We start from the raw sequence: 21,751 nt of genomic DNA on the forward strand, positions 1-21,751 counted from the left end.
TTGCGTGTTCAAATAAGATTGTCTTTATTAAAAACAAATAAAAAAACCTCTTAGTACAGTGTCTGATGCATAGTAACACTTTAATAAATGCTTGTCAACTGACTGATTGATGAACAAGGGCTTATAAATAGTAAATAGTGAGGGAAGACAATCAAGTCTTGCCACTATCAGTTCACTCATGTCTTGTGATAGAAGCATAAAAATCTAGGCCTTGTCATAGAACCATAAAAAAAAAATCAGGCCTTTGGGCAGCTAGGTGGTGCAGTGGATAAAACACAAGTCCCGAATTCAGGAGGACCTGAGTTCAAATCCAGCCACAGACACTTGACACTTACTAGCTGTGTGACTCTGGGGAATTCACTTAACCCTCATTGCCCCTCAAAAAAACAAAATAAAACAAAACAAACAAACAAAAAAACCCCAAACAACCCTAAGGCCTTTTCAGAGAAGCATAAAAAAATGGAAAAAAAAAACCCTATTCTGATTACATTGCTCAATCTTGTGTTTCTCATCCAAATAAAGAAAATAATAATGTTCTGCTCTTCTACTTAAGAAACTCCATGTCACTTAAAGCTCTTTATAACCTGGCCTCAGATTATCTTTCAAGTGTTTTCACACTTTATTCTGTCCCAATAACCAACAATCAAACTACCTGACCCACATGCTGTTCTTTGCCGACAACACTCCATCCTCCATCCCTACAAGTAAGAATATCTCTCCTAATTTCTGTCTCTTTGACAAATAGCAACTAGGGGGCAGCTAGATGGCCCAGTGGATAGAGCACCGGCCCTGGATTCAGGAGTACCTGAGCTCAAATCCGGCCTCAGACACTTAACACTTACTAGCTGTGTGACCCTGGGCAAGTCACTTAACCCCAATTGCCCCTCAAAAAAACCAAACAAACAAATAGCAACTAGGTGGTGAAATGGATGATCGCTGGATTTAGAGTCTGAAGACATGAGTGCAAATCCAGCCTCATATATTTACTAGCTATATAGAATGGAGTGAGTCATTTCACTGCAATCTGCCCTCAATTTCTTCATTTGTAAAGTGAGGATCATAATATCACCTGCCTCTCAAGATTGTCACGCACATAAAATGAGATTTTTTTTTAAAAGAGCTTTGCAAAAATTTAAGTGCTAAGGTGCAGCTAGGTGGCACAGTGGATAGAGCACTGGCACTGGATTCAGGAGGACCTGAGTTCAAATCCGACCTCAGACACTTGACACTTACTAGCTGTGTGACCCTGGGCAAGTCACTTAACCCCCATTGCCCCGCAAAAAAAAAAAGAAAAAAAATTGAGTGCTATGCCACTGCTAGCTATTATTTCTTTTCCTGACTTCCCTTTGCTCAAATTCCACTTTCTACAGTCGATCTCCCCCTCCATTATAACTTCATTCTAAAATCACTCCATGTATATAATACACTATGAGCTCATTACAGGAAGGGATCATATTTTTGCTTTCCCCTAAATCCCCAGTACCTAGCACCATTCATGCTACATACTACGTGTTTAATAGATGCTTGGTGAATGTTGACTACATGCAATCTATATATGTTGGATGTTTTCTGTAATCTGCACCTGACTGAATTCCTTGAGGACAAGGACTATTTTGTGTGTCTATGTCTGTGTGCATTTTCTTTGCATTCCCAACACTCAGCACATTTCCTGGCATATAGTAAGGACTTAATAGCCCAAGGTCATACATGAAGGAAATAGTAGAGCCAGTATTTGAATGTATATCTTCTGGCTCCAAATCTAGGACTCATTCAGCTCTACCATGCTGCCTATTAGGTACCAACACATAGTTGCCATATGAACAAAAAGGAAAAAAAAAAGAATCTCTTCCTATACCTGCAGTCCCCTGTTTGTCAAACAACAGTGGAAACCCTATCACTCTGTCTGCCTTTCTGGAGTATCATAGATCTAAGGGAATTTGGGTTGAGAAGTTCTTTGAACTAATCTGAAGGAAGGAACTAAAAGTACCAAGACTTCTTATTGCTGTCATTATTGCTAATCTGCTCACTAGGAGCGAAGGGGGGTCCTGGATGGCATATGAAACCCAGAGGTATTATTATCTAAATTTAGCCAAGAACACAAAAGTCGGGAGCTCAGCTCACAGCTCGCTGATGACAAATGATCAGCTCAGATTCACTGCCGATCTTTTGATTTTTATTCCCTTGGTGGCCTAAGGAGTAGGAAGAGAATTACTTTCAGACAAGAATCTTCACTGTTTATACAGAGCAGCTTTCCATGTGGCTGCAAAACATTCTTTATTAAATTTTCTTTGAAATACAATGCTTTGAATTAAGGCTGAAAATATTTTTCATGCTTTAAAAATGTCATGCAACTTTGCTATGGACCAGAAAAGTATTTGAAGGATTAGGACTCAGATGGAGGCATTTGGCTTCTCTTCACCTCTAGGTCAGAAGAGAGAAAGACCCAGAAACAATAATCTTGGTTGGTTTGAGGCACCATAATTCACTAGGATTTTTTATAGCATAGTATGTATGAGTCCTTAAAAAGTTGAATGTCTTGAAATCTCTGCTTAGATATTGTCAAGAACATTAATGTGCCTCTCAATCATGTGCTTTCTTCTCTCCTTATTTGAATGTGGCTCCTTGAGCACACAGACTTTCTTTTTTGCCTGTTTCCCTAACACCTAGAACAATTCCTAAGATTTGTGAGTCAATCAACTTATATTTATTCAATATTCATCAACTCAGCAACCAAGAAGCATATATCAAGCATCAATTATGTGCAGGAACTCTGGTAAGTGCTGAGGATAAGAAGAAAGTAAAAACAATTCCTTGACCTCAAGAAATTTGCATGTCCATTGGTGGAGAAAACATGTAATTAATTAGGTATATAAAAGATATATACAGATATAACCCATGCCCCTTGGTTTGGGACACTCTCTTTATTGGTAGAGATGTATGCCCTACCCTAGGTGAGAGGTGGAGTGGAGTTGGTGAAAGGTAAGAGAGTTACAGCCCTCTCAAGTCCTCCTTTGGAATTTTTTAAGCTTCAAATCTTTTGGACTCATAATGAGTCACTTTGGGCAATTAAGGATTCCAGCTTCTAGAGAGAATATAGAAGCCCACTTGAGCTTGCTGAAGGAAAAGACTCTGAGATATGAGAGAAACTAGCAGTCTTCTTCATTTCCCTATCTCTAGTTTACTACACTATAGACTTGGGGAAATAAAGGACACTTTCTCTTGGTTGAGCTCAATTACCTTGCTCCCAATTGGAGAGCTCCATTATTCTCTATTTTCTATATATATATCCATCCACCTATAAATACCTTCTTAAATTTCTGTTTTACTTTGCTCTGGATAAATGGGATTGCTTTGCCATTCATTATGCGTGTTCATTGTGTAACAGGTATTTGGTGGGAAAGGGGTCAAATCTTGGATATTGAACGTGGGGGTTCCTTCCCTCCCCAAATGACAGAGTAATCAGAAGTTAGCTCAAATTGCCTACATGAACAATATTAAGGGGAGCAGTTAGACATAATTCTAGCCTTCTCTTTGAGGAGATCAGTATGGCCTCCTGCCCCAATCTCTTCTCCCCTCCAGGATGGAATGAAAGTGAGAATATTGTTGGGGAAAAGAGGCTATAGATGTCTATCCCCCTTCTCTTTGATTGACATGCAAGGATAGTCATGACCATAGATGGACCTCACTACATTTTAGGTCTTGCTTATGTGTAATCCCTGTCTCCTTCTCTCTTGCTATATATGGAGGCCATTCCTTACACTTAATTGACATTTAGTGGAAGTTATGAAATCAAATGCAATTCTTCAGTTCTAAAGATCTTCCTTGCAAAGATGTTATGATGATTTCTTGAATACATTGTAAGAGTGAGTCTTCTTTAGGTATGCATTAGACTGCAGTAGCAAATAAGGTCCCTTCCAACTCTGAGATGTAATGGTTTTGTGTGTTTATAGACTAAGCACTTAAAATAGGTTTCTTCAGTCAAATTGAATCCTAGAGATATGGACATTTTCTTTGCAAAATAGGATGATGACTTGTTAGGTACATGGTAAGGGTAATTATTGTTTAGGTGTGTATTATACTGAATGGCCAATAAGGTCTTTTCCAACTCCAGGATTTGATAATTCTTGCATGGATTTGTATACATTGAATAAGGTCACTTGAAGGAACTGGCAATATTTGGCCTTCAGAAAAGAAGACTGGTAGTAGCAGGTGGGAAGTGTTAGCTGTCTTCAAGTATTTGAAGAGTTTTCTGGGGGAGGAGAAATTTACTTTATTTTTTTGGTCCTAAAAGACGGAAATACAAACAATGGCTAGAAGTAGGAACAAAATGGAACTTGAAACATGATAGTCCAGAAAAGCTTTTGAAGAATTGGAGCCAAAGAATAATGGCCTGCCTTGGAACACAGTGAGTGCTCTGCCATTGGAAGGATTCAAGCAAATCCATATTGGATTTTTTTTTTTTTTGCAAATGGGATTCTTACTCAAGTATAAGTTGGACTATACTAAATGACCACTGACATCATAGTCAACTCTGATAGTGTATTATTATTATTTGAATGTCAACTTGAATTTGTCCATTAGAGGGTAAGCTATTTGAGGGCAGGGACTGTCTTTTCCCTGTCCCCAGCATTTAGCAAGTGCCTGGCCCATAATGTGGCACAAAGTGGGCAGTTAATAAATGGTTTTTTTCATAATGAATATTTTAATTTAAATTTAATGAGTGTTTGTTGATGGAATGAACTAGGGAGATATATGTTTAGAAGAAAAGATTGAGGTGGGGGCTGGAGTGGATTACTGTATTCCTTTATCTTTGTTCTGCTTGACCCCAGAGGGCAGAACTGGGAGGAGTGGGTGCATGTCACCAAGAAGAAGGAAAACTAAGTGAATTAGACAGCTTGGGAGGTGGTGTTTTCCCTCTCCAGCTTTCAAAGAGAAAACTAGATGACCACTTGTTAGGACTCTTATTAAAGGGATTCCTGCATAAGTGCCATTTGGCTGAGATGGTTTCTAAGTTCCCTTCAGACTCTGAGACTCAGAGACACTGTGATTCTGAGGGTCTCATAGCAACCGAGGAGTTAACACATTTTTTTGAATGTGTGAATTTCTGCTTGTAAGCGATATGCCAAACTCATCAGAGAGATTATGAGGCGGTCTGGATGTGGGCTATGTAGGAGGGGAACCTCGCCCTAAAATAAGATCCCTAAAGAACAAATTTCATCATTTTTCATGAAATTGGCTGAAGGCAATGTGAAGCTATGCAAACAAAACTGGCTTTTCAATGCAATGAGGAAGGTTTGAGGCCTGACCCTTCTGTGTGCTCACTGTATAACACTGGCCTCAACTCTGAAAGGAAATGGTTAGACTGGTACAGGGGAAAGAGTACTAGCTCTTGAGTTTGTGGAATTGGATTCAAATCCTGCCCTTGATACATATCATCTGTGTGACTTTGGGTAATTTGTATAGTCCTGAGTTTCCTTAAAAATAAGGTTATTGGCCTTGATGACCTTTGAAGTTCAATCTAGCTCTAGGCCCAAGATCCAATGACTAAATGATACTTGAAGAGATCCCTCCTGGTCTGAAATCCCAAGATAAACACATTCATACACACACACACACACACACACACACACACACACACACACACAGAATTCAGAAATCCAACTTTTTTTTTCTTTTAATAAAAAAACAGAAAAAAAATGAATGGTGCATCTTCTATACTTGCTGGGCTATCTCCAAAAGAGGAGCTGTCAGGAAATGTGAGCATAGTTTGTTGCCTGGAGATTCTGTAAGGTTTAAGTGATTCTGTGTAGGGTAGGGTGGTTGGGGAAAAAGGGAAAAAGGGGGCTATTTTTTGTCTCCCACTGAGACCTGTTGCCTGTCATCATGAAATCATCCAGATTCCAGAGTCATAACTTTCCATTTCAGAACCTATTAAGCTACCTTGATATCGGAATCCTCACTGCCCACCCCCCCCCCCCCCGCCCCAGGCCCACAAAACACCAAGGTAGGAAAGCTTTGCAGAAAAGATCCATTAAAACATAATAACAAAAATATCCCATGATGAATGTTTCCCCATGAAAACCTCCCCATCTATTTGTCTGTGACTGGTAGGGAGGCGATTGTCTGAAAGAATTGTTAGTTATCCGTTTTATCCCACAGGCTTCACTTAGCCCAATTAATCTTATTTATAAAAGGACAAGCAAACAATTTAACTTTATGCAGTTTCAGTTTTGATCATTTTTCTGCCGTTAACAGACAGGGTCATTCCTCCTGGTAATTAAGACACTTATATCCAATAAGACCCCACTATTAAATTTAACTAGTATTGATGGACAAAACACCAGTTGCAATCTCTGGGTCTTCCTGCCACTGTCTCATTTGCTCTTTATGTGTGGCATCCAAGCACGGGCTCCTGGTAACTCTGTCCTCATTAAATCCCACATCTTTATAAATCACTGTCTTTTCCTTTGGCTCCCTGATCCAGGGCAAAGTGAAGTGAGTAGATTAGCTCCTGCTAATCATGGCTGTGAGTGGGATGTGGTAACTACAGACTTCAAAAAAGAACTCGCTTCTTTGTCGAAATAATAGCAATTATATCTAACATGTAGACAGCACATTGTGGTTCACAAATCAGATGACATATCTTATCTCTGATTTGTATGATAAATGTGTGAGGGGAGTGTTATGATTATCCCCATTATACAGATGAGGAAACTGAGGCTGAATGGTTAAGAGAGATATTTGGGTTCACTCAGGTGGTCAGTGACAGGAGTCAAGCTCATCTTCCTAATTCTAAGACTGGGTATGTAATGGACTGAATAAGGAATTTTCCAACTCAGAGATTTGATTATTTTGTGTTGATCCATAAATGTTGAACAACGGCACTTGAAGAACCTGGGGATGTTCATGGTAAATTCACTAAACTGCGTATCTGCCTACAAACAAACAAAAACAACTCTCTACCCAAATTGTTCTATATTTCCTAATGTCATGGAGGTAACACTAGATAATTTTAAAAACTGATTTTTAAAATTTCTGTGTTCGTCATGTTATAAGAGAAGAATCAGAGCAAAAAAGAAAAACCTTAAAAAAGAAAAACAATAGAAATAGTATGATTCGATCTGTATCTAGATTCCACATTTCTTTTTTTCTTCTGTATTTGGAGAGTATTTTCCATCATGAGTCCTTTGGAACTATCTTGGATCATTTTATCGCTCAGAAGAATCAAGTCTATCACAGTTGATCATCGCACAATGTTTTTGATACTGTGTACAATGTTCTCCTGGTTCTTCTCATTTCTGTCAGCATCAGTTCATGTAAGCCTTTTCAGGTTTCTCTGAAATTCACCTGCTCATCATTTCTTACAGCAGAATAGTATTCTATTACATTGATATACCACAACTTGTTCATCTATTGCCCAATTAATGGGCAACCCCTCAACTTCCAATTCCTTGCCACCACATAAAGGATTTTTAAAAACATCTTTCCATCCCTACCACTTAGGGGAATGAAAGCTTCTGCCATTTTGATTAAACTTTTCGTGATGAGAAAGAAAAATAATGAAAAAGTGAGAAAGAAAAATAATGAAGTAAAAACATCTATTAGGATGGTCAAGTCTAATAATAATATAGAGAAATAGAGTATGTGTGTGTGTGTGTGTACTCCCTATCTATCCTCTAGAGTATATGTATTTGTATTTATATGTATATGTATACTCTAGAGTACACATATCTACATATTTATATGTACTCTAGAGTATCTATCTATCTATATACTCAATATCTCTCTCTATATAAAACTCTCTAATATACTCTAGAGTATATATAGATATATCTATACTCTAGAGTATATCTATATATCCATATATATATATACTCAATATCTATATATACTCTATATTTATATCTATATATACCATATCAATCAATCAATCTATCTATCTATCTATCTACCTATCTATCTATCTAGCACTCTACCCCTATTTGCGCTTCCAACTCTGATGATTGCAAGCTAAAGGATGAATTACTTCTCTGATTCACAGGTTCCTTGTCTGTATAATGGGCATACATGAAATAGCATCCTTTCTTTTGCTGTTGTTTAGGATTTTCTTTTATTCCTGACCTCCCTGAAATTAAAACCTATCTTTTTAATACCAATATTCCTCTTTTGGGTGTTCATCATCTTTCTCGTGTTTTGAGCCTATGTATCCCTTCTCAGAATCATGTTTTTGAATGAAGAAAACAAAGTGGCTTTCAAAGGAAAAACAAGTATGTTGAAATATATGTGTATATACATACATATATACATACACACATATACATACCTTCCCATGATACTTTTTGGGGAATAGATCAACAGAGATCACAATCTCATGCCAGGTGGACATAAATAATGTCCAAAATGTTACCAACAAAAAAGAGAGCTCAGAACTTCGCGTACCAAATGGTATCAATGTGCAATCAGAAATGGACATGGAAGCACCATGAACAAATAGTGAGTAGTATGATATGGAGAGCATGTGTGCTTCACTGATGGTCATCAAAACATGTAGAACAAACCCTCCAGTATATCAAGTAGACCCCCTTTTAGAGGATTTAGAGGTGCACCCAAAACAAGACTAGCACAGATTGGAGGTGAGGAATGATCTGTACCATGGTAGAGGTGCTTACCCAAATGAGATCACAGAGATCCATTTCAAATATTGAAGCCTTGAAACATATCAATCAGTGAAACAAGGATTGTAAAATATTTTGAGAAATATTCTTTTACTATTACTTTTGATTTTATGAAGTCATGGGGTGGTCAGTAAGCATTTATTAAGGCCTACTATCTGGCAGGATCTGTTCTAAGTGATGGGGATAGATAAAAGAAAAAAAAAAGGAAAAGAAAAGCCCTGCTTCATGGATCTCTCAGTCCTGGCTCACAGTCCAAAATGAAAATAACTCAGAGGGAGTCTGGGATGAGGTTAAATCTATGTGTTTATAATGTTTTCGAATGTGCAAAACCTTTTACATTTATTAATTCTCCTCTAGGGCAACTAGGGGGCATAGTTATAGTGCCTGGACAAAAAGCAGAAAGACTTATCTTCCTGAGTTCATATCAACCCTCACATACTTACTAGCTCTGTGACCTTAGGCAAGTCATTTAACTTTGCCTCAGTTTCCTCATCTGAAAAATGAACAGAAGGAAATGTCAAACCACTCCAGTATCTTTAAAACACACACACACACACACACACACACACACACACAAATAGGGTTTTAATAGTTAATAAGACTAAAATGAATGAATTACAAATCTTTCTTGTGATCTACAACCCGTCTTGTGACATAGATATTATAATTATTATTAACGTTATTTTACAGATGATGAGCATTACACACAGATAGGTAAAGGCATTTTCCCTTGGTCACATAGTTAATAGATATCAGATTCAGGATTTCAACTCTGTTCTTCCTGTTTCCAAATGATCACTCTATTCTCTCTGTTGGGAGGCATGTGCTTATTCCTTTCCAGAGATATTTGCATTTTAACTGATTAAATCTGGTCACGTGTTGCTTTAAACATAAAGTTGCTTCTTCGAGTTGGTTTTCAGATAACAAGGCAGTTCTGATGTGGGGAGGAGGAAGGGAAATATACGCATTTATTAATCACCTCCCATGTGCCAGACACTGTTAAGCACTTTACAGATATTATCTCATTTCATCTCATATAAAGTAAACTCTGCTTCATGGACTTGCCTTGTGAAAAGTTTACAGATAATTCAGAGATAATTGTATCCATCTCTAAATCTGTACATGGCTATAGTCTTTGTTAATTGGACTTTGCATCAGGAAAAACTGGTGGAGGAAACACTGGGGGCACATGGAAATTTTAGCATATCTCCTTGAACATAATGCAAGTTGCCCTGGAGGTGCTGCACATGTACAAGGTTAACTCTGCTCAGCCCAGTGATTTAGAAGATCCTTCTGCTATGTTTATGTAGAATGAAGGACTTGCGACGAGTTTGGAAGGAAACCAGATGATCTAAGAGGAAGTAATAATGAAATTATATATTCATGCCCTAGGAGACAAAAACTTAGACAAGATATGAGATATCAGGGGTGAGGGACTAGAAGAAGACTAGTTTGGCTGTATCAAATATAAGCAGCTGCTGTCTCTTTTCACTCATTATTTACAGTATGCACAATCATGTTGTTTCCCAGAGGCATAAGCATTATACATCATGGGGTTTTTTTTGTTTGTTTTTGTTTTGTTTGACCTACTATGATTCTACTTAACCTTTAAGAGAAAAAATTGTGTTCCATGACCTAACTCTCTCTGTGATACAAATTTTTATTATGCTACTTAGGCATAAGATCCCAGGATGTTTTTATTATATTTTTCTTTTCTACAGTCATGTAATGGAATACAGAGGTGTATCTCTTATAACCATGGGCCTGTATGAAAAAAAAATACAGAGGGAGGAGGTGCAGAAGAAGGAGGAGGAGGAGGAGAAGGAGAAGGAGGAAGAGGAGGAGGAGGAGGAAAGAGCTAAAGAAAGAATGAAATAAAGAAAGAACAAGAGAATGAAAGAAATAATGGAAAGAAGGAGGAAAGGAAAGTTTTTTTTTAATATTTTATTGTTTAAACATCTCTCCTGGACATTAAAGAATCCATGGCAATGGGCCCTTAAACTCATCAGCTTTGTCAATTTCCCTGTCCTTAGGAAGCTTTGCCCCTTCACCTTTTGCCAGAATGTCAGTAGGACAAGGGTGGTGCTTCACATCTCTGCTAACATCAGCTTGACATATCTGCTAACAAAACCCTTTCCAGCAGGGTTAGGGAGGGACCAAGAGGCCTGGCTTTCAAACTGTCTTTAGATAGGAAAGGCTTTTTAACTGAATTTAATTGGATAAAACTATATAAATAACCTGAATGCAATCATCTGGCATATGAAAAAACAAACAGACAAACAAAGAGAAATCTTTCATCACTCAGCTGTTATTGCCCACAGACCTTACAATTAAGGTGATCTCGCACAAGGTGAAAAGTCAGCTGTAGAACACAAGATTTGGGATGTTGTGATTTCTCAGTAGCATTATTTGGTTGGTATGGTGGATCACAAGATGCATGGCAAAGGGAGGTGGGAGAAGATAAGCAAACATAGAACATGGTAGAATTGTGCAAGTCCATCCTTTCCATTAAGGGAAAGTGTCAGTGGGAATGCTCTCCCAGGGTAGTAGAACATATCCAATTCAAGCATCTGTGTTCAAATCTTCCCTCTAGCTTCCTAGGCAAACAACTTTCTCTTTCTCATATTCTGTTTCCTTATCTGCAAAAAGGATGTGACAATCATTAAATTACCTACCTGTGAGAAATAAATGTCAAGTAACCAAATTTGAATAAATGTATGTTTTGTGTAAAGTCCAAGGCATAGGCAAAGGAGAGAACAAAGCTTGCCTCTGGTTTATTTGTTTGCATATTTGGAAGCTCCTTTCCTTGCTGAGCTCATTCATCAGTAAATACATCCTGGAGAGACATTTCAAATGGGCAATGAGCTGAGCCCAAAATTGAATAGAAGAATAGTGGATTGCATCTCTACAGTTAGGAAACAAAGACATTGGGAAATATAGTTCTAATGGTCCCAACTTTCCCTTTAAAAGAGACCACCCCATCTTTTAAACATTAGCATTCTTCCTGAGATGCCGTATCGATATGAATTATGGAATGCAGTGGTCTGAAAAAAAATAAATAAAGATCATCATAGAGCAATGGAGAAGATGGGGAATGGTGGGCATGAGCAGTCTGCAATTCAGTAAGTAGAAGGGTGTGTATAATTAATGATAACAGAATGTATAAATGGGGAGGAAAAAAAGATGGACTGTTCACATAGAGAGAGGGAGGGATAACTGATACTGAATTTAGGGTAAAATAACTTGTGACTATCTATATGCGCATATATGGTAGCATGGCAACTGCTGAAGAAGAGTAATTAAACCAAAGATGGCATCCATATTAGAATCAGTATATTCAATCCACTAAATAATAATAATAATAATAATAATAATAATAATAATAATAATAACCAACAACAGGTATATAGTCCTCTAAATTTTACAAACACTTTCTATATGTTATCTTAATTAATTCTAACAACAACTCTGTGAAGTGGATGCTATAATTTATATTATATTGTATTATTTCATATTTTATTATGTTATATCATGTCATGTCATAGTGTAACATATCATATCATGTCATGTCATGTCATGTCATATCATATTACATTATGTTATTCTTATTGTATAGATGAGGAAATAGAGGCATAGAGGGTCTAAGTAACTTGTTCAGAGTCACATAGCTGGTAAATGCTTGAAGCTGGATACAAACTCAGGTCTCCCTAACTCTACATTCAATGTAACTTGGTCAACTTCGTTATTGCACTATTTTGTCACCTCCATCCACCTGCTAAATCATGATTTCCCCATCCCCACCAGCAATATTGCCCTGATCTAAGCTTCCCTAGTTAGAGAGGACAGGGCATGGTAGAATACTTGTTTTATTATCACCTTTGTGATTTGCAGGTTGATCTGGTTCAGAAATGCAATCCATCCTCACAATATGAAGCACTGAACAAAATCCTTCAGGGGTGGGAAGCTGATGTGCTAATACTCCTATTGCACACTTTTGAGTCTGAAAACTGAGAGAGGAGAGTTGAGCTAAGTAAGAAAATCAGGCCAGGAACAAGCTTAATGGTTCCATTGCTCTTTGTTTTGCCATCCTTGCATTCTCTGAGCCTTGAAGCATCTTATTTAATGAGCTAAATGTCTATGAAGTGTTCCCTGCTCTCCCCAGCTGAAAGGGATCTTTCCTCTTTCAAAGTTTCTGCCATCACTTTTCCTGGACCTCTCCTCTGTACCTATCACATTGTAGCTCATATAATATTCATCTATACACATGTCTTTTCTTCATCTACTCCCATATCCTTTATATAATAAGCTTCTTGAGCACAAAGACTTCATCATTTTCCATCTGTTTATCTCTAGTGGTCAGCAAAGTACCCAGCATATAGGCTATTAATAAGTGTGTCAAGTTAAGCTCTTGAGCTCTGATCTTGACCCTAAAGTTTCCAGTTCCATTAACAAAGCTTATCTTCCATTAAATTCAGATTTTATTCAGGTAAAAGTATTGAAGGGATACCATAGGATTTTAGAGTGAGAAGGACCCTTACAAGCCATCAATTGATCCATCAATGTGAGAAAATAATGGGTTTTGGATTACCCAGAGGGCCCCACTTGAGGGGATTATATTAAGATTGATTAGATTGACTTTGCTGATTGACTCACTTGGAGTTAACTTGATCAGAACAACACCTGGCTGAAGGCCTGGCCTTCAGGGGGTGTGTTCTCTGAACTCTGACCACAGCACGTTCTACTCATGGACTACCCTCAAGTCCAGTGAACCAATGGATTTGGGTGATGCTAGTCAATTATCTTGAAGCAGTGTGTAAGGACCATCTCTCCTCTGAACCCAGAGGAAGTTTCCACTGGGAGTTTGGCTCTTGGACAGGCTCATGGTGGAGGATTTGGAGGAAGAAGCAGGTCAGGCTTAGCTCTAGGCTGGATAAGCCTTTTCTTAACTTCCTGAGCCAATTGTTCTCACTTTACTAATATTTGATATGCTTTAATAAATGCTTAATGCCCAAAACTGGTGCTAAAGCTTCTAATTTATAAGTAAAACATATATTAGGAACCCCAGCTAAATTTCGCTAAACTTGGGAGAGAAATAAGGCAAACACATATAGTTTGATTTAGCACATCAAGAATTGCTTGAGTTATTAAGCGGGGTAGGGAGGGAGGAAGAGAATTTGGAAAACAAAGTTTTAAAAATCAATGTTAAAACTTGATTTTACATGTAATTTGGGAAAATAAATAAAGAAAAATATACAAACAAGCAAGAAAATAAAGGAATAAATGAATGAATGAGTGAATAAATGAATGAATGGCTGAATAAAATGAATGATTAAATAAACAAATAGTCAGATAGAGAAAGAAAGAAAGAAGGAAGGAAAGAAAGAGAAAACATAAGAAGAAAGAAATAATTGATCAATCAACATGCATTTAATAACCACTTACCAGGTTCCAGGCACTATGTTAGACTTTGATAATACAAAGACTATAGTGACACAATTCTTACCCTCAATTCTTACCTCGCCCACATTATAATGGGTGAGACACCATGTACTTGTACAGATATATACAAAACAGATAGAAGGCAATCTTAGCAGGGAAGGCACTAGAAGTTGAGGAGACAGGTCAGAAATAATAGATTCATTATTGTTATTATTGTTATTATTACAATTATCTAACATTTATGGAGTAGTACTTATTACAGTTAAGATACAGTTTTAATCACTCTACAAATATAAACTCATTTCAAGAAGGAAAGTGACTAAACTACAGATACCAACTGTCAGAATCAGTATATTCAATCCTCTAAATTATAATAATAATTCCAATTACATAGTCCTTTAAAGTTTGCTATATGTTATCTTATTGAATTCTCACAACACTGGAAGGTGAGTGCTATTACTGTCCCCATTTTACAAATGAGGAAACTGAGGCAAAAACGGGCTAAATAATTTGCCCAGGACTACCTAGCTAGTAAATATCTGACTAGCGATTTAAATATGAATACTCAAGGCCCATTGCTCTATTCAGTGCCAACTAGCTGCCTTTGAAAGGTCTTCTTCTGCAAATAGTAGTACTAAGGTTGAATCAGGAAGGAAGTTAGAGACTCCTAGCTTCAGAGGCTGAGGGGAAAGGGAGCATCTAAGCTCTTGGAGATAGCCAATCGTGGAGACAGCCAATCGTGGAGATAGGAGGCAATGGTATATGTGAGGAAAAGCAAGAAATCCACATTTATTGGCTCATGGATTTTTTGAAGAAGAGCCTTGTTAATGAGGCTGGAAAAGACCTATCCCCATCACTTTACAGTTAAGAAAAGTAAGGTCTAGTGCAGGGGATTCTTAAGTTTCATGGATAGTTTCCCAGTGATCTGTGAACCTGGACAGGGAAAAAAAAAAACATTTTCAATAACCTCTAACTGAAGTTTAGCATTTCCTTTCATTAAGAATTTTATTTGAAACAAAAATTTATAAAGAGCATGATTCCCCTGCCTTCACCCTCACTGAACCTCTGAGAAAGGCTCCATGGGCTTTACTAGACAGCCAAAAAGGAAGATGACACAAAAACATGGGAAAAATCCATGGTGGAGTGAAAAAATATACGTCAGTTCATACCAGCCAATGCACAACATAGCCTGAAAGACGCCCAAGGGTCTTTTTCTCAAAATCCAGGTAGAAATATCCTGTAACAAGCTCTACATGTCACTTCGCAGTGACTTACCTGGGAGGGAGGCAGGGCTAAAGAACCGCATCTGATCTAAAGAGCAGGAAGAAATCATGTTGGAACATTTAACAAGAAAAGATGTAGTTCAGTTAAAAACAAAATAAAACTGTCTTAGAAAGGAGTCTGCTCTTTTCTGAGGGCACATTTACTTTCAGGAGGCCTAAAGGCTTAAAAGGGCCAAGAAGCAGCCAACAAAAAAGAGAAGAAAGATAGGGAGGGAGGGAGGGAAGAAGGAAGGAAGGAAAGAAGGAAGGAAGGAAGGAAGGAAGGAAGGAAGGAAGGAAGGAAGGAAGGAAGGAAGGAAGGAAGGAAGGAAGGAAGAAAAGAAGGAAGGAAGGAAGGAAGGAAGGAAGGAAGGAAGGAAGGAAGGAAGGAAGGAAGGAAGGAAGGAAGGAAGAAAAGAAGGAAGGAAGAAAAGAAGGAAGGAAGGAAGGAAGGAAGGAAGGAAGGAAGGAAGGAAGGAAGGAAGGAAGGAAGGAAGGAAGGAAGGAGCAGAGGGAGGGAGGGGAGGGAAGGAAGGGAGGAGAGAAGAAAGGAAGGAAATTAAAAAAACAACAAGGAAGCAAGGAAAAAGGGAAGGCAGAATGAAAGAAGGGAAGGAAGAAAGAGGAAAGGGAGGAAAGTAAAGAAAGAAAAAAGAAGGAATGAAAGAGAGAGGAGACAGAGACAGAGAGAGAGAAGGAGAGAGAGAGAAAGCACACTTTCCTTCCTTCAGCATTAGCACACCTGATAAGGCTTGGAAACATGGCTGGGCTAGGATGCCCATTGGTTTTCTGTTCCCCCTTCCTGATTTAAGAAATTAGACTTTTAGTATAAATAATAAAGTCTTCTCTGTCCCATTACTCCCCAGCAGATTATCTCTCTGAGAAGTCAGCTTCTCCACAGGTGGATGTCTTTGAACTGGGCTTGTAATAAGGCCATGCTGGAGGCTATAGGGGTACCTGGATCTCTTTCAGGGAGATGCATCTCAGGGTTTTCACAGAGTCTATCATTAAGTAGAAGATGCAGTCTTAGGCAATTTTCTGGGAGGGGGGGATTGGACGGAAACACCAAAAATCTGCAAATGGATGTCAGGAAAATATTTCACATTTGGAAGTATAAGTCCAGGGGACAGGTTGAAACATCAATGGTTTCTGTCATTGAGCTGATACTTTAAGGACAGCTTTGAATGTAGTCATTTTCCCACCTACTGGGGCAAAAGGCCTGCTTGCCAAACGGGTAGCAAAAATGTTTGATTCATTTTACTACCAATGCAAAGCAAGGCTGAAGGATAGAAAAAAGAGCCACTGATTTTTCTAGCATATATGGATGATTTTGCAGGACAACACTAGTAAATAGAGACTTGGATTCAGAACATCATATATAGAGAGCTAGACAGGACCTTAGAGGTTACCCAGTCCAACCCTCTAATTTTACAGTTGAGGCCTGAGGCACAGAAAGGTTAAGTGGTTTCCTGATGTCCACACAAATGAGAGAGGCAAGATTCAAACTCAGGACTCTAAATGAGTCCTCTTTGCCCTACCTCCAGGGAGATGGGGCTTTGAGACCCATGTTAAACATTCATTAAATTCATGATTGCCCTGGCAAGTCAGGTAACTTCCCAGTCTCAATTTTCTCATCTCTAAAATGGAGATAACGATAACCCCTACTCCACAGGGCTGATGTGAGAATCAAAAGAGATGAGGTATGGAAAGCACTTTTTTCCAAACCTAAAAGTGTTATAGAAATATCAACTATTATTTCTTTTAGGGGGAAATGGGATTTGAATCACTTTTAAGATCAATGTACTTAACTGATCCAAGTGAGAGCTATGATCTCTGTTCTAACAATTACTTAACATTTCCTTAATTATTTTTCTTTTTTTTCTGGATTGCGATGTAGCCCTAGAACAAGAAAGAATGCCTAGAAGTTGGAAAGGAAGCTTTCAGCTCTAAGTAAGGTAGAAGACAACTCAAGCAAACAATGATAACGAAATCTACTTAACAATTGAGATCTTACCCTAAGTGAAGTGAACTGCCTAGGTAGAGAGTAAGCTGCTCATCAGTTGTATTCTTCAAGCTGAGGCTAGATAAATCCTTGCCTCAGATGTTGTATAAGCTATTCCTGCTTGGTTATGGATGGCACTGAGTACTCTCTGAATTTCCTTCTAGTATTGAGATTCTAAGACACTATGCTTCAGCTACCTTTTTGAGAAGTGGACAGCTGTGTGGCGTGGTATATAATATGCTGAGCTTTGAGTCCAAATCTGGCCTCAGAAACTTATTAGCTCTGTGACTCTGGACAATGCACTTAACCTAAAGATGAGTTGCCTTATCTATAAAATGGGAATAAGAAAGTACTATAGAAGAAATATACTATCCACCTCCAAATAAAGAACTGATATTGATGGAACACAGACAGAAGGAGGCTAATTCTCACTTTCATTTTTTTACTAAAGTTTTCTTATACAAAATTATTAATATAGAGGTGTTTGACATAGTCATACATGTATAACCCATATCGGATTGCTTACTACCTCAGGGAGCAGGGAGCAGAGGGAGGAAAGAAGGGATGAAAATTGCAATGGAAAACTATAAATAAAAATGTTTATTACTTTTTTTTTTTACTTTTTTTTTTACGGGGCAATGGGGTTAAGTGACTTGCCCAGGGTCACACAGCTAGTAAGTGTCAAGTGTCTGAGGCCAGATTTGAACTCAGGAACTCCTGAATCCAGGGCCGGTGCTTTATCTACTGCGCCACCTAGCTGCCCCAAAATGTTTATTACTTTAAAAAATAAAATAAAATGGGGATAAGAATAGCACTTAGCTCACACAGTTGTTTTGAGGACCAAAAGATATTATTTGTAAAGCACTTAGCAAAGTACCTGGCTCATAGTAGGTGTTTATTAAATGTTTCTTCCCTTTACCTAGTGAAATTTGGTCATGGCTAATGGGTTTAGAAAGGCAGTGTGAGTGGAAAAAGCACCAGCTCTGGATTCAGGAGGAGCTGACTTCAAATTATGCTTCAGACACGACACTTACTAGCTGTGTGACCCTGGGCAAGTCACTTAACTCTCATTGCCCCCCCAGAAAAAAAGAAAGAAAGAAAGAAAGAAAGAAAGAAAGAAAGAAAGAAAGAAAGAAAGAAAGAAAGAAAGAAAAAGAAAGAAAGAAGGAAAGAAAGAAGGAAAGAAGGAAGGAAGGAAAAGAAAGAAAGAAAGTCAGTGTGTTATAGTTGATAAAATTTTGACCCTGAAGTCAGGAAGCATCGGATTGGTAACCTACCTCAACTTCTCATGAACTTTGTGGCCTTAAAAAAGTTATCTCTTTGAATCTGACCCTCACTTTCCTCATCTGTACAATGGGAGTGATGATAACCTGTAGAACCTAGCTCTCAAGGCTATTTCAAGGCTCAAATGAGATGATACATGAAAAGCACTTTTCCAGTCTTTAAGTCCTGAATGTGCCACCTGTAATAATTAGAATGTCCTTAAGTTCTGCCTGGCCATTCATGGAGTAAAGGTTTCTAATGGGTGCATCCGCTATAATGTAGAATTATTTCCCTTGAAAATTGGTAGAGCTGAAGGAAGCAAATGTGTTCAAGGAAGGAAAGGAAAATGGGGGGTCAGCCCAATATTAAAAAGAAAAAGAAGTCTATTGCCTGTCCTTTTTAGACTAGGGGAAAACAAATTGTGCCCATTCTCCTGTGGGCTGATGTGTGATATATGTGGCTCTCTCCAATTGCCTTAAGTGAGGTCTATAGCTCACAGGCTGCAGTAATGGGCTTATAGTACAACACTTAAAATTAAAATATTAGGCACTGGCACTACTGTGGGAACAGAAGCTTGGTGTAAACAAAGTCTGAAACTGCAGGATCTCTGATCCCCTACCCCTCATCTGAAATCAGTATTCCTATAATTCAGACCATACCCTGTCCTCCCTATCCCTCAAAAATCTTCAGTCCTTCTCTGTTGGCTCTGGGATAAAATATAATTTAATCAGCCTGGGATTTAAAGCCCACCACAGTCTGGCTCCCAGTAACCTACTCAGTCTCACTTAATATCATTACCCTTCACACACTCCTTGTTTTCACCAAACCAGACCACTGGCTATTGACTATGCACCCATACCTTTCCCTGGCTTTGTGAAGCTCTACTGGCCAACCATGTCTGGAATGTGTTCCCTCAGCCTCACTGTCTTTTCTTTGAATTATTGGCTTCTTGATTGAATTATTGGTGCCTCTCTCTCTCTCTCTGGCTCTCTTTGTCTCTATATATACACATACCCACATGTATATATATATAACTCTATGGACATACACATATATGTACACACATACATGTGTATATGCACTTATGAGCATATTCCTATGTGTACACATATGCATGCATATGTCTGTGCATATATGCACATGTGCTTGTGAATGTGCTATGCACAGCATATATATATATATATAGGGAGAGAGAGAGAAAGAGAGAGAGAGAGAGAGAGAGAGAGAGAGAGAGAGAGAGAGAGAGAGAGAGATAGGTGTTTCTCCTTCATTCTTGAAGAGGACCATGATATGCACTGAATTTTATTTAAGTGAGGGAGGGCTATGCAAGGTCACCAACCTCACTCCTCCAGAGCCATCTGCATCCAGTGGTAAGATATAGAACATGCAAAGAACATAGTCTGCTTGATCCTAGATGATACAATAGGGAGAAATGGGTGAAAGTTGACCTTTTTTCTTTTCTTTTTTTTTTTTTTTGTGAGGCAATTGGGGTTAAGTGACTTGCCCAGGGTCACATAGCTAATAAGTGTCAAGTGTCTAAGACTGGATTTGAACTCAGGTCCTCTTGAATCCAGGGCTGGTGCTCTATCTATCTAGGTGAAACACCTAGCTTCCCCGAAAGTTGACCTTTAACATCACTTAAGGATAAGGAAAGTAAGTCTCTGATATTTTACCAAGGATCAAACATGGTTTCAGAAAATGTCTGAAAAATATAGGTTTTTGTGACTCTAAGGTCAATGATGACACCATCAGTGGGTCAGACAGAGGAGATTTAGGGAATGGGGGATAGTTTTTGAGTGGGATACCTTCCTTAGTCCCCTTTCAATTCTGTCAATGAATCTTACTTCTCTGTGTTACCTTAGTTAAGTCATTTAATTTCTCTAGGCTTCAGATTCTTTTTTTTTTTTTTTGCGGGGCAATTGGGGTTAAGTGACTTGCCCAGGGTCACACAGCTAGTAAGTGTCTGAGGCCAGATTTGAACTCAGGTACTCCTGAATCCAGGGCCGGTGCTCTATCCACTGTGCCATCTAGCTGCCCCACAGATTCTTTATCTATAAAAATCAAGGGTTGGGCTAGACAGCCTCAGAGGTACTGTCTACCTCTAGATTTATTGTCTAATTGTTAAAGGATAAAGATATTCTGGTAAAGTATAGAAAATCACTTTGTCCATGTGGTGTGCCCACCCACCCATGAAGGCTGCCTGCCAGTAATGTATCATTTAGAAGAGAACCTTTCATGGAACAAAACCTTTTTCTAGGGAAAATTAGAAAAATCATGTGCATGCCTGATTGCTGAATTGATCTCCTGAGCCGGATGGATGCCTGTACTATTTAAGGTAGTGTGGTATGGCAGGAAGATACTTTGATTTAGACTCAGAGCACCAGCACCCAACTCTTAGGTCTGCTATTCCTACTAATATCACCTTGGATGTATCATTTAAATTCTTTGGGCCTCATCTCTGCTCCTCTGTAAAATGACAGGACTGCCCTAGCAAACCTCTGAGGTCCCTCAATTCTGTTGTCCTAATCATGGTAGAATTGAAAAAGCCCTGGTTTAGAATTCAGAAGATCTGGGTTCAAGTTATCATATTGGCTTGTAGAAGTAGGATTTGAAAGGACCTCAGAGCCCATCTGGTACAAACTACTCATTTTGACATAGGAAAAACCAAGGCTCAGAGAGGGGAGATACCTGGCCCCAAATCACAAAGCTTGTAAAGGCAAAATTGGAACTTGGGGCCTTTGACTCTCACCTCTATTTTATTTCCCTCTTACCCTGCTGACTCCCCAAAGTATTTCTCTCTGGCCTTCTGATTCTTCCTTTGTCAAATGAGAAGAGGGAAGAGTAGGCCCAAATTCCTTCCAAATCTCAGTCCTGCAAAATCCAGTTTATTCCACTTAAGTACCTTGCCTTTTTTTTTTTTTTTTTTTTTTTTTTTTTTTTACTGGCTACAGAATGGCACTACTTCCAAGCCCAGCACAATGTCATTCCCCTGTTTCAGGTTTCAATATCCAAAGGGACCAGATCTCAGAAGCATTTGGTATACATTCCCCTAAAAGGAAAATGAAAGAAAGTTCTGGTTATGATTGTTATCATATTTTTATATAATTGTT

Source organism: Dromiciops gliroides, chromosome 3, assembly GCF_019393635.1.
Source record: "Dromiciops gliroides isolate mDroGli1 chromosome 3, mDroGli1.pri, whole genome shotgun sequence".
Taxonomy (NCBI): Eukaryota; Metazoa; Chordata; class Mammalia; order Microbiotheria; family Microbiotheriidae; genus Dromiciops; species Dromiciops gliroides.